This window comes from Myxine glutinosa, chromosome 2, assembly GCF_964187855.1.
Source record: "Myxine glutinosa chromosome 2, kmMyxGlut1.1, whole genome shotgun sequence".
In the NCBI taxonomy this organism is placed as follows: domain Eukaryota; kingdom Metazoa; phylum Chordata; class Myxini; order Myxiniformes; family Myxinidae; genus Myxine; species Myxine glutinosa.
This window is the reverse complement of record NC_136262.1, coordinates 50,073,914-50,091,320: the sequence shown is the minus strand read 5'-3', so window position 1 is coordinate 50,091,320 and position 17,407 is coordinate 50,073,914. Positions and strand designations below refer to the sequence as shown.

The 17,407-nt window shown below is 49.5% G+C and overlaps 1 long non-coding RNA gene across 1 annotated transcript; it reads right to left on the bottom strand.

Moving 5' to 3' along the window:
• Positions 1–12,789: 12,789 nt before the first annotated feature.
• On the bottom strand, positions 12,790–16,543 carry LOC144891027 (uncharacterized). The gene is made up of 2 exons (XR_013622663.1): positions 16,203–16,543; positions 12,790–14,518 (listed from the first exon to the last, which is right to left on the bottom strand). It is a non-coding gene; the product is annotated as an uncharacterized LOC144891027 (long non-coding RNA).
• Positions 16,544–17,407: the final 864 nt, after the last annotated feature.

Below are 17,407 nucleotides of genomic sequence, written 5' to 3'. Positions count from 1 at the left end.
TCACCATTGTTCATTGGAATAAAAATAAATTCGACAACCCCTAACCCTGCAGGTGTCTCTTGCTCTTCTTGTGGTGCACTTGGTGTTAACTAAAAGTGGTTCACCTGTATGGCATAGGTGCCACGTTGACCCATAGGTCCATCCCCGGGTGGTGCTTGGCCGCAAACGAACTGCGGTCCATTGTGGGTGGCCACAAACATTGCGGTCCATATGGTGTATCGATCCCGGCAGCAAACAGCGAAAGTGCAGGCCCACAACTGCGCAGCCAGCACCTCTCTCTCCTCTCTCTCTACCCCAAAGCCAGATCCTCGGAGGTGGGAGACAAAAGAAGCAGACAAGTGAGTAAGGTGGTAAGGACGCAAAAGTGCACGCAATGTAAGGTGATGCACACTGGGGGCACATGGGAACCAGGTGAGACAGGTACGTTCCTATTGTACGCCCCCCCCCCCCCCACCAGGTAACCTACATGGCCCCTCCCTTACCCCTTACTGTATCCACAAAACACAACACTACCCATAAACATCTACTTTACAAATCAACAAACATCCCTACTGTCTTCCCCGTTCCTCCCATATACCAAATTCGTCTTCTCTCCCTCCTAACCAATCAAATTTGCCATTTTCAACTCTCATCAAAATTTGCCATCTCCAACTCAACATCATAATTTGCCATTACCAATTCATCATCAGTCCCTCCTAGGGAGGGAGAGATGGAATCACCCCAATGTCTCATCCACGTCGTGATGCGTCTCACAAATCCACACAGCAATTCATACTTCCTGCAACACAAAACAAAGAAAACACAGGTGTGGAGTCATCATCATCACCACAGGTAAGTGGCTGCGTATGGTGCGACAGGTTCTTCAATCCTAACTATTTCCTAAATGACTTTAACAACTTTACACTACCCGGGGTCTTTCTCCGGCCAAACCATTGGCCCTCTTACACTATGGGTTCTAAAAACCAATTCCCATTGGCCAAACTGTGGTGCTCTTCAATTTGGGGTCTCACTCCCCCGATTCATCTCCCGGTGCCCTCGTACAATTTCTGGGCTGCGACGTGTACCTCTCCCAGTGGGTCTACCCACCTGCACACCTCCACCACTGCAGTTGCCTCCGAGCTTACCTGCTCCTTACCCTAACCTAACTACCAGGGGAAGGCCCTCTGGCACTCTCCCCACTCGGTGCCCTCTCTGGCACTGGGCTACCCGGGTCCATCCTCCGGATCCTCGGGCCCCCTCCACAACTCTACCGGCTCCCAGAGCCCACCTGCGGCCTCACCTGGCCGACATCCTCACAGTGGTGGAGTGCCCAACCAACTACACACACTAACAGGCTACACGCCCAGCCATTTCCACAACACTAATGCACCCATTCACAACACCATTCTGCAACCGCACCACAGATGCCAATATCCAACCACAATTTACCTATACCCTCTACCTAACACTTACACTACCCGCCCCGGGTACTCGTGAAAGGGGTCCACTCTTCCCCCATCCACACCTTCGCACCATGCACACCACTCCGTACCACTTACTCCAACTCTCTCCACACACCTGTATTTGCACACCTGTGCTCTCACACCTGGTGCCACCTGCACCCTTCTCTCCCCAAGCGCATTCGCGCTGATCCACACACTCACTACTCATACACTGCTCCACACACCTGTCCAGTTGCACACCTGTGCAATCACACCTGTTCAATTCTCACACACACGGCATCATCTCAGCTAACTACTCCCTTCTGAAACTTGCGCTTCCCAGTCGTCCCTTTAAACTATTGCGCTCCCTCGTCATTATCATCCACACTAATCTACCTGCGTCCCCACTACAGGTATCAGTCACTAACTAAACTTAACGTTACCTACTGTCATCTTCTAGGGCCCTATCAATATAACCTAACCCACCCGGGCTAGTTTTCACTGCCATACACCCCATAAACTATTGCGCATTTGCCCCCCACATGGGAAGGGTGGCAGGGATGCCATCCCACCACATCGGGGGTCTCTCACTACCAATTTTGCACATCAAATTTCAACAAATTAAAAATTTGCCAATCACTGCCCATCATCTGCCAATCACTACTGCCAATCCCTTGCCAATCATCAAATTTTGTTTTTCTCTAATTTTGGGTCCAGAACACTAACCTCATCACCCAGTCGACTCACTAATACCTCTCGGTGCGCCAATCCCTGTCCAAAGCCCGGCTTCGTAAAGCCAAGCAATGGATGCTGGTTGTTTTGTGCCAGCGGCTGGATACATCCCGCATTCGGTGCAGGGAAGGAGGTTTACCCGGGCCGAGATACCACGCACCATCTCGGCACGGAGCCATCCCATGGCTCGATCTCGGCCTGCCGGAATGCCTCACCAAAACGTGGTCGCCATAACGACCCTTCCTATCGGGCTGCCCGCTCCGCCTAGTGGAGCACGGACGCGGCCGTTCAAAGCGAGGCCCAGCACGCACCGAGGGCCCGATTCGGCTAAAAGTCGACCTAACCTCTAACCCGTTTAATGTCGATGCTTCACCTGCATGCTTACACCCCGAAGCCCGTTCCTTGCTCACACATCCCGCCGTGCCCATGCTCCTCGTACCTTTCCTTACACACCCAGGTACACCCATTCCACTCACAGCCTTGGTCACACACCTGACCACCGAACACTTTGGCACACATTCGTTGCTCGCACACCTCACCAATACACCGCTTCGCACCCCCTCCTCGGTCACCTCCTCTGTGACAATCACAGGTGTGCCCTCATTCGCACACCCAACCACGTGCCTCACCACCAACTCCAGCGTGCATTCCCACTCACGCTCTACCATTCCAGGTGTGCATCCTTCCATCCCAGGTGTACATCCTCGCTCACCTGTCACAACTAACTCACGCTCCATGTCACTCTCACTACTCTCACTACTCTCACCTCCACTCGTGACAACGTACTCACCCTTACTCTTGACAGCACACTCTTTCTCCATGCACCTGTCCGTCACACACCTTTCTCGCGCACACTCTCCCGTTACACCCTCTGTAACACTCACCACAGGTGGACACTCTTCCTTACTTCTGACAGCGCACTCTTTCCTCATGCGCCTGTCCGTCACACACCTTTCTCGCACACACTCTCCCGTCACACCCTCTGTAACACTCACCACACCACGCTTCCATGTGCTCCCTCGCACATGTGCTACGACCAACTCACTCTCGCCAGCACCCTCACTCCTTGGCACGCACTTTTTCCTCACACACCCCAGAGTCGGACTTTCTCGCACACCTCCTTTTTCGCACACCAGACCTGTCGCACACTTCACCAATGGCCTCTCACGAACACCCGGGTCCATCTCGACCCCCAAGCTTCTTAAATCCCCTGGCGCATCATACGCACGACCATATTGGTCACCACTTACACCGGGTCCTCTTCCTCTTCGCTTCTCCTCCATCACCTGCGAATCCCTCATCCGGTTAATGAGCACATCACGATCCAAACACAGACTTTGGACCAATTCTTTTATCTCCTCTTTTATCTCCTTGTTATCCCCTCTCCGTCGCTTCTTAATTTCGCTCACCCCTTCTTCCACTTCTTCTAATTTGTGCCTCACCTCTTTTATTCCCCGGTACGTCTCCTCAAGCTCGTCCTCCAAGGCTACCTTGACCGTTTCCATGTGCGTCCTCACCTGCCGGTCCTTCGTCTCCATTACCTCTACCACCTCGTCCAGCCTCGTTGTCAGTCCCTCACGTACCATCTGACATTCCCTCTTTGTCGCTATCAAGTCGTTTTTTATGTCGTTTTGTGTCGCTTTTAATCCTCCTAATACCGCAGTGTTCCTTTGAACCTGCTCCTTTACTTATTTTTGTCCCTCCGTCAGCTGTTCCACCTCCTGCGTCAGGACCTCTATGCCCCCTTGTAACTTTACAGTCCCCTTTCTCACCTCCTTCTCCATGTGCTCCTTACAGTGCCTCACCTCCTCGCGCACTCCTCCGACCTCCTCACTCACTCCTCTTCTGATCTCCTCTCCCATCACTTGCATCTCCTGCCCAGATGCCACCCTCATCTGCTCCATTTCCTCCCTGTGAGCATCCAGTTTGGTTTCTACCCCCATTCTGACCTCCTCTATCTGCTGCTCCATTTGTTTAACTTCCTTTTCCGCTTGGTCCCTCATGTCCCTCAATTTGCCTTCCATACTGTTTTCTAACCCCTCTAACCCATTTTTCACTCCCTCTATTTGATTCTCTTGAGCGGCCATTCTGTTTTCTACCCCCGTTAACCCATGTTTCACTCCCTCTATCTGATTCTCTTGAGCGGCCATTCTGTTTTCTACCCCCGTTAACCCATTCTTTACTTCTTTTATCCCGTTGTCTAACTCCTCCCCAGTACCCCTCGCTTCGTCCCTCATTACTCCCAATTGCTCACTCTGAGCATCCATCCGGTTCCCCATTACCCCCATTTGGCCCTCCAATCGCTCACCCAATCGCTCAACTTGGCTCCCCATACTCATCTGTACAGCTGCCTGTAGCTGCGCAATGAGGGCCTGTATGTCAATCGGCTGCATGTTAAAGCCCGTTGATACAGCGGGCTCGGCTACCGCGCGCTCTTGCGAGGCGCCATTTTGCGTGCCTGCTACCCTCGCTGTTTCGCTCTCCTCCTGTCCCTCATGTCCCTCAATTTGGTCCTGGACCGACCCTGCTTCACTCTCCCCTACCGGACCCCAGCCGTCTTGATCCGCCATAGCGCGACTTGCAAAATTCGAGTTTCGTAAAACAAATCCAAATTTTTTTTTTCGTTATAATTTCGGCGAGCGCAGTAACCGCGGGACCGCGCTCCGGATCGATTTTGTCGAGCGCCGTACGCGCTCCGGCTCGATTTTCCCTCCCAAAATTTGGGCCTAACTAATTTAGTCCCGGGTCCGAATCTCACTCCTCGACACCAATTGTTACCGTACTAACACAATTGGTGTCCAAAATTTGGGCTAAATAAATTTAGTCCCAGGTTCGAATCCAACTCCTGACAACCAATTGTTACAGACACGACTTTGATGTTAAGGTGGGCCGAGCGGAATGGCCGTCGTGTCCGCACAAATTACCCGACTATACTCGACGTTGACGAAGTCGCGCTACGCTGGCTCAATAAGGAAAAAGAAGACACCCGGCTGGCTTACAATGACATACGACACCAATGTTTCAATTCTCAAGACCTCCGGAGGAGATTATATTCGTACGGAAAGGTTAGATTACAGGGACGAGAGGTACATCATAGAAAGACAGGCACTTAGACACACTCTTATATTAACCCTAGACAGACGACAGATAAACGGGACAACGGCTGACTCACACGGGGATTGATTGCAGGGAAAGGCAGGTATCGGTGGCTCCAGGTGCACCTGGGCTCGGGGCAGGATCAACACGGTTCGGTCCAGAGATGCGGGGAGGTCTCGTCGCAGCGCTCAGAGGTGACGTTCTTTCTCAGGCGGGTCTTTCTCAGGCCTCTCCAAACTCAGGCGCATCTGTTTCAGCGCTCGCAGGTCCGTCTTTCTCTCCAGCTGGGGGCGCATCTTACGTCACGTCCGCTACGTGGCTGCGTATATCCGGCGGGGAGTGACACGCCCTCGGCTCGCTAGCGCCGCCCCAGATGGAATCGGTCCGCCCTTCTGATTGGGTGCGGGGGGTTACCAGGCTCCGCCCTTGAGGAGGAGCTGACAGCCAGCCCCTCCGTGGTAACCCCGTGGAGCGCGTGGTCAATGGCGCTAATCGAGCCGGTGTGAGGACGCATCCTCCCCCGCTCCGCCGCCATCTCCTCTGTTGTTGTTGTAATTGTTGGTTGGGGAAGAAGATGGAAGGAGGTATGGGAAAGGTCCTAAACTCACTACTGATGCCATATAATCACATTCTGGTGCAACGAAGAGTCATAATTAATGGAGACGAGGCCTTAACTGACATAGAATAAGAATAACTAGGAAGATGTCCGAGAGTTGTCTACGTGTGGTGCGGTGGACCTGGGCACGACATTTAATGGGGGAATAAGGGGAAGGTCGGCTCTACTGATTGTTATTTACATGCAATGGGACTAGGGAATGGGGGATTGGGGAAAGTTGGGGAGTATTGGAGAAAATAGGGGAATATTTACAAGCGGATATGGAGGCCAAATTCCATATTCGCAACAATATCTTCGTTCTTTCTTATTTCATTCAACATTATTATCCGGAAGTAAAATATGTTTCAGGAAATTACCGAGAGATATTTCTTCGTTTTTTTTATTAGTCATGTGCGCATACACTTTAAATAGGTTTATTTGAAATCTTTAATTTTCACAATGTAATTTACTTGCCATTTGTCATTTGATAATTACGAGACACTTCCTCTTGAGGATCGTGACAATTCTTGTGTTGCATGGAAACTTCCATTTCCAAAATGAATGTGACGGTCGATGAAGAACGCAGACTTGAACAGGATGCAGCAAGAAAACGAATGAGACGGTCGAACGAGTCCGTCGACGAACGTCAATACAGACTTGAACAGGATGTAGCAAGAACCGCACAAAGACCGCACGAGACGGGAGAACCGCACAGAATCCTTTGTTTTCACTGACGTCACAGTTACCCATCTCGCATTGCGTGGCGGCCATTTTGATACCCATGCTCATCTGTCCGTGTGCGCTGATATTGATTTGTTGCGTTGGTTTATGGTGAATGCGGATCGCAAAAAGTCTGTTTTATAAAGTAATTTTGTTTGTTTTGTCACGTTCATGTGGAGTGTGGTGCCATCTAGTTTATATTACGTATTGTTGCCCAACAAACACAGAACATTCGGTTTAAGTTTGCCGTAGACCAGTGAACTGGTGAACACCTGGGCAGTGGGTCAACCTGCAACCAACTACCTGTAGAACAGACTTGGAGTGTACGTAAGGATACGGTAGATCCAGGCTTGAGTATGGCTAGCAGTGCGATTGCCAACCTTGGCTACCAAGAGACGCTCCCTCCGGACGTTCTTATTCGTTACAAAGAGAAGATTTCTGTCATTGGGTGTGACCCTTATGGTCTATCAAATGATCAATTTGAGAAGAATGTGAGCAAGTGGCCTCAGGTGACCCACATCGACGTGATCAACGACCTGTTGTTCAGCAAATCGGCCTATACCAAAGATGAGTTGAAGAAGTATAAATCCCTCGAGGCATACAGGTTGTACCAAGATGGATGGGTGCGACAAATCCTACACAAAGAACTGAATGACGTCCACTTGATTCGATCCAAGGTATTAATATATTAAACAAACATGTATTTTTTAAAGCTGCTTGTGTTAATGTTATGGACCTGATTGATTAAGTGCCCTCCATTTGTTCAAAAACCACTGCAGTTTTAAGCTGTGCATGCACGTGTGCATACTTTGTAGACATGTGACGCACAGTGCGAAGTGAGTGCCGCCATGTGTGCTTTGTGCGTATGGCCATAAGTCATCACCTATATTTATCATGTAAGCAACGAATACATAGCACGTTCTTCACATGATAAAATCGAGATTCATTTTGACCGAGTTGATAAGAGTACATAACTTTAGAAAGTTTATTGGACAGTTTCAAATTCAATACTTTTATGTTCCAGGTTTCGCATTCCATGAAACATGTTCTTACTTACTGTTAACAAAATGCTCGGAGCAGACAGGTGTGCGATCCCACTGTGATTCTGTTTGGATGTCACTGCGATTGATGGCAGCCTTCCACAAACGCCGCCTCTCTTCACTTAAATTTCTTGTTTCCTCACCCTGATTCAGTAGAAGTTTGGGCGTTTTGTAAAACTTGACTCCTGGCCTAACGCCTGGCCTGTTTGAACAACGAAATACGCCGCAAATTGGCATGACTGGTCGTGAACAAAAACTATTTAATGTGAATCCGCTGACGACGTTGTTCGAGAGGGTATCAAAATGGCCGAGGTGTCCCAGGGTGCCCTGCGCGCGTGCTCCGATGACGTCACAAGAAAACAAGCAATGCTGCTGCAACAACGATGAGGAGGGTTGGAGAGGAGTTGGAGAGTGAGGTGCTAGGGGTTGGAGAGTGAGGAGCGAGGGGTTGGAGAGTGAGGAGCGAGGGGTTGGAGAGCGAGGAGCGAGGGGTTGGAGAGCGAGGAGCGAGGTGTTGGAGAGCGAGGAGCGAGGTGTTGGAGAGCGAGGAGATAGGGGTTGGAGAGCGAGGAGCGAGGGGTTGGAGAGCGAGGAACGAGGGGTTGGAGAGTGAGGAGCGAGGGGTTGGAGAGTGAGGAGCTAGGGGTCGGAGAATGAGGAGCAAGGAGTTGGAGAGTGAGGGCCGATTGGAGCGGAGAGTGAGGGCCGATTGGAGCGGAGAGTGAGGGGCGATTGGAGCGGAGAGATAGGGGTGATTGGAGCGGAGAGGAGTGTGAGGAGGTATTGAAGAGGAGTGTGAGGAGGTATTGGAGAGGAGTGTGAGGAGGTATTGGAGAGGAGTGTGAGGAGGTATTGGAGAGGAGTGTGAGGAGGTATTGGAGAGGAGTGTGATGGGTTGGAGAGGAGTGTGAGGGCTTGGAGAGGAGTGTGAGGGGTTGTAGAGGAGTGTGAGGGGTTGTAGAGGAGTGAGGGATTGGAGAGGAGTGTGAGGAGGTATTGGAGAGGAGTGTGAGGAGGTATTGGAGAGGAGTGTGAGGAGGTATTGGAGAGGAGTGTGAGGAGGTGTTGGAGAGGAGTGTCAGGAGGTGTTGGAGAGGAGTGTGAGGAAGTGTTGGAGAGGAGTGTGAGGAGGTGTTGGAGAGGCGTGTGAGGAGGTGTTGGAGAGGAGTGTGAGGAGGTGTTGGAGAGGAGCAAGGGGTTGGCGAGTGAGGAGCGATTGGAGAGGTGAGTGAGGAGCGATTGGAGAGGAGAGTGAGGATCGATTGGAGAGGAGAGTGAGGCGCGATTGGAGAGGCGAGTGAGGCACGATTGGAGGGGAGTATGAAGAATTGAAGACGAGTGTGAGGGATTTGAGAGGAGTGTGAGGGATTGGAGAGGAGTGTGAGGGATTTGGAGAGGAGTGTGAGAGATTGTAGAGGAGTGTGAGGGATTGGAGAGGAGTGTGAGGGATTGGAGAGGAGTGTGAGGGATTGGAGAGGAGTGTGAGGGATTGGAGAGGAGTGAGGGATTGGAGAGGAGTGTGAGGGATTGGAGAGGAGTGTGAGGGATTGGAGAGGAGTGTGAATGATTGGAGAGGAGTGTGAATGGTTGGAGAGGAGTGTGAGGGGTTGGAGAGGAGAGGAGTGTGAGGGGTTGGAGAGGAGTGTGAGGGGTTGGAGAGGAGTGTGAGGAGGTATTGGAGAGGAGTGTGAGGAGGTATTGGAGAGGAGTGTGAGGAGGTATTGGAGCGGAGTGTGAGGAGGTATTGGAGAGGAGTGTGAGGAGGTATTGGAGAGGAGTGTGAGGAGGTATTGGAGAGGAGTGTGAGGAGGTATTGGAGAGGAGTGTGAGGAGGTATTGGAGAGGAGTGTGAGGAGGTATTGGAGAGGAGTGTGATGGGTTGGAGAGGAGTGTGAGGGCTTGGAGAGGAGTGTGAGGGGTTGTAGAGGAGTGTGAGGGGTTGTAGAGGAGTGAGGGATTGGAGAGGAGTGTGAGGAGGTATTGGAGAGGAGTGTGAGGAGGTATTGGAGAGGAGTGTGAGGAGGTATTGGAGAGGAGTGTGAGGAGGTGTTGGAGAGGAGTGTCAGGAGGTGTTGGAGAGGAGTGTGAGGAAGTGTTGGAGAGGAGTGTGAGGAGGTGTTGGAGAGGCGTGTGAGGAGGTGTTGGAGAGGAGTGTGAGGAGGTGTTGGAGAGGAGCAAGGGGTTGGCGAGTGAGGAGCGATTGGAGAGGTGAGTGAGGAGCGATTGGAGAGGAGAGTGAGGATCGATTGGAGAGGAGAGTGAGGCGCGATTGGAGAGGCGAGTGAGGCACGATTGGAGGGGAGTATGAAGAATTGAAGACGAGTGTGAGGGATTTGAGAGGAGTGTGAGGGATTGGAGAGGAGTGTGAGGGATTTGGAGAGGAGTGTGAGAGATTGTAGAGGAGTGTGAGGGATTGGAGAGGAGTGTGAGGGATTGGAGAGGAGTGTGAGGGATTGGAGAGGAGTGTGAGGGATTGGAGAGGAGTGAGGGATTGGAGAGGAGTGTGAGGGATTGGAGAGGAGTGTGAGGGATTGGAGAGGAGTGTGAATGATTGGAGAGGAGTGTGAATGGTTGGAGAGGAGTGTGAGGGGTTGGAGAGGAGAGGAGTGTGAGGGGTTGGAGAGGAGTGTGAGGGGTTGGAGAGGAGTGTGAGGAGGTATTGGAGAGGAGTGTGAGGAGGTATTGGAGAGGAGTGTGAGGAGGTATTGGAGCGGAGTGTGAGGAGGTATTGGAGAGGAGTGTGAGGAGGTATTGGAGAGGAGTGTGAGGAGGTATTGGAGAGGAGTGTGAGGAGGTATTGGAGAGGAGTGTTAGGAGGTATTGGAGAGGAGTGTGAGGAGGTATTGGAGAGGAGTGTGAGGAGGAGTGGCATTGGAGAGGCGTGAGGGTGGAGAGGAGTGAGGGGTCACATATTATGTGAAATAAATAAATTGTGTTCATTACACCATTTTAACCATTTTGTAAAATTTAATGTGCAGCATGTAAATCAAGATGTCCAAATGTCACACACGTCCATACCCGTGGGATTCCCACGGGTGACCCCACTAGTCTATATTATATTCTCCGTAGGTGATTCTGTCTGTCTGTCTGTGAGTCTATCCGTGGGTGTGGCCTCCTCCATTGAGGGAGTAGCTCCACCCATTCTGGAAGGGGCTTCAAAAACAAATCACCACCATTTTGTTTCCTCGCATAGCTTTGATTCCTCTTTTGTGAGGTCTTGCTCTCTCTCTCTCACAGTTTTATTTCAACTCTAATTCGATATCTCATTTCATTTTCCACAGTCGCTAACATGGTTATAGACTCGGTTTAAAAAAACGGGAAGGAAATTCAATTAATGTTACCGTTTATAGAACGAAATGCATTTTTGAAGGCTTGTAGCATAAAGTCCATTGAGACTCTCTCTCATGGCTTTATCCTGACTCTAATTCACCATCTGATTTCATTTTTCTCGATGATTTTAGACTCTGTTTCAGCAATAATTGAGAAAATTTACGCACAGACGGGAAATTGCTGAGACATTTTAGTAATTTGCGGCATGATACATCATACACCTCCTAAAATAACACAGACGGGAAAATGCCGAGATATATTAAAATTTTGTGGCGGACTTTTCCATTTGATGACGTGATCGTCATGATGAAATGTTTAATTTAGACGTAGTCACAATAAAAAGTCAACCACATACAAGTCAACCACATACTCCTCGCCACATACAAGGCTTTCATCCGCAGCTCAATGAAGTACTGCTCTCCCCTCTGGGCTGGTGCTCCTGCCTCACACCTAGCTCGTCTTCACGCTGTTGAAACCAAAGCGTTCAGAATGATTGGAATCTCCCGCGATGATGCTATCTCCGAGGGCCTTTCACTTACTCCCCGCAGGCAGGTTGGTGGTCTTTCCGTCTTCTACCGACTCCTCTCTGGCCTTGCTCCCCCAGCTCTCTCTGGGCTCTGTCCCCCAAATATTCCTACAGGTCGCACAAGATCTGCCTGCAACCCTCTTATGGTTAAACTGCCAAAATCAAGACTCTCTGCTCACCTTCACTCCTTCATTCCTCTTTTCTCCCGCCTCTGGAACAAACTCCCTCACTCTCTTCAATCCCACTCCTCCCTCCAGGTCTTTAAAACGGCTGTTCACCACCATCTCTTATCTTCCCAAATCCAAAACCTTGATCTTTTCTACCCCCGCTAATTTCACCCCAAATCCACTTTTTTGAGGTGCCGACTTCTTTCCTGGAAGTCCTTGTGTCCTTGCGTTTTATACCTATCCTGCCTACCCCCAGGCCCTCTCCCTCCCACACATCTCCCGATGTCCCTGCTCTCAAATGTTGTGTTTGTGTGCTTCCTCCCCTTCTCTCCCCATCTTGTCGACCGCTCCCCTTTTTATATACTTTGTTTGCTTGTTTGTTTGATTTGTTTGTTTGATAAATGTTAGCTCTTTCACGAGCCTCGACTCTGTATACAAAAAAAAAAAAAACCTGTGACCATATTGCACAACTGGAGAAAGTTACCAGGGGTCAGGCTGTGTGTCCTCTCTGGTCGGAGCAGAGGAGGGGTCGCATTACTGCGAGTATTGCACATGAAGTTTTCACAAGGAAGTCAACGACTGCACCTGGTCTGCTTGTGAAAAGAATCATGGGCTATGATTCGAGAAATCTAGAGAAAGTGCCTGCTATAAAATGGGGATTAGCCAACGAGTCAAAAGCGAGGGACGCTTATGTCTGCACAAAGTCAGGGGCTCAGCACAAGAACATTAGTTGCCGACTCTCTGGGCTGGTTCTGGATAAGGACCGGCCATATATTGGAGCGTGTGCGGATGGGATTGTGACATGTGATTGCTGCCAACCAAGGGTGCTTGAAATAAAATGCCCTTACAAACACAGCGATGTCTCTACGCTTGAGGCCGCGAGAAATGATCAACAGTTCTGTCTGGATGTTGATGGCACTCTCAAAGAGTCCCATCCTTATTACACACAGGTGCAACTCCAGATGTTAGTCAATGAATTGCAAGTTGCAGATTTGTGCATTTTCACAAGCAAGTCATTACATGTTGTGGAAAATATTCCTTTCAATGCACTCACTGTATGTGAATTCTGTTGTGGAAAAATGCCAATCATTCTTTTTGTGTGAACTGCTTCCTGAATGCCTAACACGGAGCTTGGAAGAGAAGGAAGATTAGAACGAGGCAATTCAAAGCACAGAGGAACCGCTATATTGCATTTGATTATTGTGCATGTACATGTTTACCAGTTTTGTATTTATTAAAGTTCCGTTTGTCGATCTCAAGTTTGTCATATGAGCTTCCGTGCAATAACAAAGCAACTTATTTTGTTCAATATAAAATAATTTTTTATTTCAAAAAAAATACCAAAAAGGTTCACTGATACACAAGTGAATACAAGGTCATGCAACAAAGCCAACAGTCTGTCACTGAAATTAAAAACATACCATTCATAGATGAATACAATTTTGTACAAACATGAGAAGAGGCTGAATAATCTTGTTTTGTGACCAGTCAACAAATAACAGCGTGATATCTGACTAATCTGGGCATCTATCTGACTAATCTGGGGTGCAAATTGGTTATCGCTGCTGCTATCATAACCATGTTATCAATGTGTGGCACAAGAGACAGGGGTACAATATTTGCAATTAGTTTTAAAATTTTCAACCTCTCCATCATGCGTTCGATGTGTATCCTCACTCTCGCCAACCTACGAGACATTTCCACCTCCTTCATTGTGAGCTGCTTTTTGCCCCTGGTAAAACTTGGAATGGCTAGACGAGCACCTCTTATTGCCAGTTCTTCTTCGATAAGAAAACCTCTGTCAGCTAAGACTTGGTCGTCATATTCAATTAGATCCAAAAACCCTGACATTTGAGTTATCATTTTGTCTGACACCCTCCCTCCAAATGCTTTCGATATAAATGATACACTCCCAGCTGGATTTATGCCAACTAATATTTTCAGAGTATTGTGATGCTTGTAGTTTGACCAAGTATGTGCCCGCATTGTCAGATTACGAGCCCTCTCACAAAAGATCTCGGTACAATCGATTATCACTCTACATTTCGAATATGATGGTTTAAATACATGACCTGGAGCCTGGTGTTGGCTTAGCGGTTAGGGTGCCGGCTTGGCATCCTAGAGTCCTGGGTTCGAATCCTGGTCGATCGCTGAATTAACGCCAGGGGGGTTGACTCAGCCTGTCATCCTTTCGAGGTCGGCAAATTGAGTACCAGCTTGCTGGGATGAATGATCAGTGTGTACCCCGATTTAGAATAGGTACACCGTATCCTTGCGCATCGTAAGAGCGTGACCAAGGGTTGGCGTCAGGAACGGCATCCGGCCATAACAACATTGCCTCAAACAGGGAACCATGATTGTCATGGGGCCCGCAAGGCTAACCCCCGCTCTAGCGGGGGAAAATGGCCTTAAAACGATCATTCATTCAAATACAGAGGGGAGTGTCCGAATAACATCAATCTTTTCAGGCCATCTGACTAGGAAGCATAACTTTTGGGCTATTTCTGGCAACCCATCATTAATCAATTTAGACACCAACGAAGTAGATACATTAAACCTAAAAGCCAAATCTTGATTGAGTACACCAAGTCTAAGCTTCATCAATATCATGAGAAAAATGCATGGTTGTGACAAGACTTTGGACGTGGGTAGCACAGGTGCACAAAGAGCAAGAGCCCACGAAAATACTCCAAAATTTGGGAACCCTGTAAAAAAATTTGTTTTGAACTCCGAATTGCCAGTGACAAGAAATTGTTCATTGAATTGTACTTGTTGCAGGTTAAGCTTCAGTTCTCTGTTTTCCTCTTGGAGCCTCTCAAGTTCCTTGTATAGCATTTTGTTCTCCTTCTGAAGCTCATCACATCGGTCAGGTTCTTTCTGCTGGTCATCACCTGATTGTACAAACAACAAATGGAACGTATGAAAATCTATATAATAATAGCGTAAGGACTCGACTTTGTTATCCCTTTTACACCGCACCTAGTGACCCGATGCCCACGGCACTAATGGATTTACGATCTACGAACCGCGCTCTTTGTTTATCACGTACAGCCATACTCGAAAAATCTGAATTAGCCGACGTTGGGGCCCAAAATCATCCGATTAACTGCCGATACGACGCCATCTTACGACGCCATCGTATTGGCGTCTGCTGGGCGAAGGCGAAGCAAGCCGTCCGCTGATTGGACAGGCGAAGGCGAAAGCAAGCCGTCCACTGAGTGGACAATCCAGAGCATGCATTTGTGGCGGTGTCGGCGATCGTTGTTCATATACGCACTCTTCATTCTCATCTTTCTTCCTAACTCTTACTCGGACAAGCAAATCCCCTATGCCATCCATAATGGTACACTCTATCCATACACCACATCCTCCCTTCCGTGGATGTTCCACGGGTTTCGGCTAGTATTCAAATATTATTGTTACGGACACGACTTATTGAGATGTTATGCTGGGCCGAGCGGAATGGCCGCCGTGTTCGCACACGTTACTCGATTACACTCGAACGTTGGCCGAATCGCGCTATGCTAAATCAATGAAGGAAAGGACACAATGGCTGGGTTAAATGACACGACACCAGGGGTACAGTTCTCAAGACCTCCGGAGGAGGATATAATATGGGATATGCAGAACGTTTAGATTACACGGACAAGAGGTACAGCACAGAAAGGTGGGCACTTATACACGGTCTTATCTTAGCCCCGACAGACCACAGACAAACGGGACAAGGCTGACTCACACAGGGATTGATGGCAAGGAGGGGCAGGTAGTCGATGGCTCAAGGTGCACCTTGGCTCAGGGGCAGAATCGACCCGGTCCGGTCCAGAGATGCGGGAGGTATCTCTCAGCGCTAGGAGGTGACGTCCTTTCTCCTTCGTAGCTGAGGCGCATCTGACGTCACCTCCGGTAAGTGGCTGCGTATATCCAGCGGGGAGTGACACGCCCTCGGCTCGTTAGCTCCGCCCCAGATGGAATCGGTCCGCCGCTTCTTATTGGGTGCGGGGGGGTTGCCGGGCTCCGCCCTTGACGAGGAGCTGACAGTCAGCCCCTGTGTGGTAACCCCGTCGGAGCACATGGGCAATGGCGGCTAACCAAGCCGGAGTGAGGACGCACACTACCCGCGCCGCCGCCGCGCCGCCCCCCGCTGTTGTTGTAGTTGTTGTTGTCGTTGTAGTTGTTGTTGTGAGGAAGAGATGCGGGGAGGTATTGGGAGGTCCTAAACTCACTACTGGTGCCATACAATCACATTCTGGTGCAACGAAGAGTCAGAATTAATGGAAACGAGTCCTTAACTGACATAGACTAAGAATAACTAGCAAGATGTCCTATAGTTGTCTACGTGAGATGCGGTGAACCTGGGCACGACATTTAATGGGGGAAAAAGGGGAAGGTCGGGGCTACAGAGTGTTGTTTACAGACAATGGGACTAGGGAATGGGGGATTGGGGATAGTTGGGGAGTATTGGGGAAATAGGGGAATATTTACAAGCGGATATGGATGGAGGCCAAATCCCATATCCGCAACATTATTAATCAGAAGGGGTTGCTGACACTCAAGGTTGATGATAATTGTACTAACCGTTCACATTTATTTCTTCAATTGGAGGACTGGTCTCTTCAAAAGGGGCAGCTGGCTGGAATACTCATGGATAGTTCCAGGAGGATCTCAGCACCTTGCAACTGATCTGTTCTTGTTCTCTCCCTCTCTTTTTCCACCTTGTTTTTTGTTTCAGCACGCTGCTTACTACGTAAGTGCCTTTTTTTCTTCTTCACTGAACGCTCCAGCTCTCCATTCTCCATGTACCCCATCAACAAATTCGGAACGAAATTTGGGTCATTGGAGATGTCGTTGGGTTTACCTGAAGGCCAACGAAGCTCTGTTAGAAAACTAAACAAACAAAACAAACCAAAATGACATGCAACTTTACGGGTGTCGCGCGTAAGTGTATATTTGTCATCATGTGAGGGGTGCAGCTATGCTAATTAGTTAGGGTATGAGGGTAGATTCCTTGTGTGTTGTCGCCGCTGAGGTTTTCCCATTGTTCCATATGACACTTACAACACCAGCCATGCAATCAGCGCTTACATTAAATAAAGTGAACACCGACCGGATATGGACATTCTACCACTGACGCCACCCAGCCGAGTCATCTCAAGGGGTGTGAAGAAGGCCGTGAGGCCCTGCCCCAAAAGGAATGATTGATAGCCATAGATTGATGCGATGGCACTCTTTGATTGGAGTGCGGGTGACATCAGAGAGAACATTCTAGCGCCAGGGACAAAAAGGACACGTCCCGCCATTTTCGCTCTCTCTTGTGCTGGGTTTGATTGCGGGTGGACGCACTGTTCTCTCTCTCTGTCCCTGGCTTGGTCGTAGGAAGACGCATTTTATTCTCTCTCTCTCAAGGTCCGGGCTTCGTCGTGAGCAGACGTATTTCCCTCTGACTGTTCCTGGCTGATGGAAGCAGACGCATCATTTCCTCTCATTGGTGCTGGCTTCGTGAGGGCTGCGCATGGTGCCGTGTGCACCTGAAAGGAACGTCGGGGCTCGGTGCAGCCAAGCGGGAAGGACGAGGGAGGAGCTCGGGCCTGTTCGCTTCACGTCGGCGGCTGGCGGTGTACGCGACTTCGCGCAAACACGTGCTTTCCCACGCAGGGACGCGGGATCTTTGACGACCCGGACGGTCAAGGACGCCACAGCAGAGTACCAGCTAACATTACACACACATTACTTTCATTTATTTCTCCCTGTGTGTGAAATTGTGTCTGAATGGAGGATCCTCA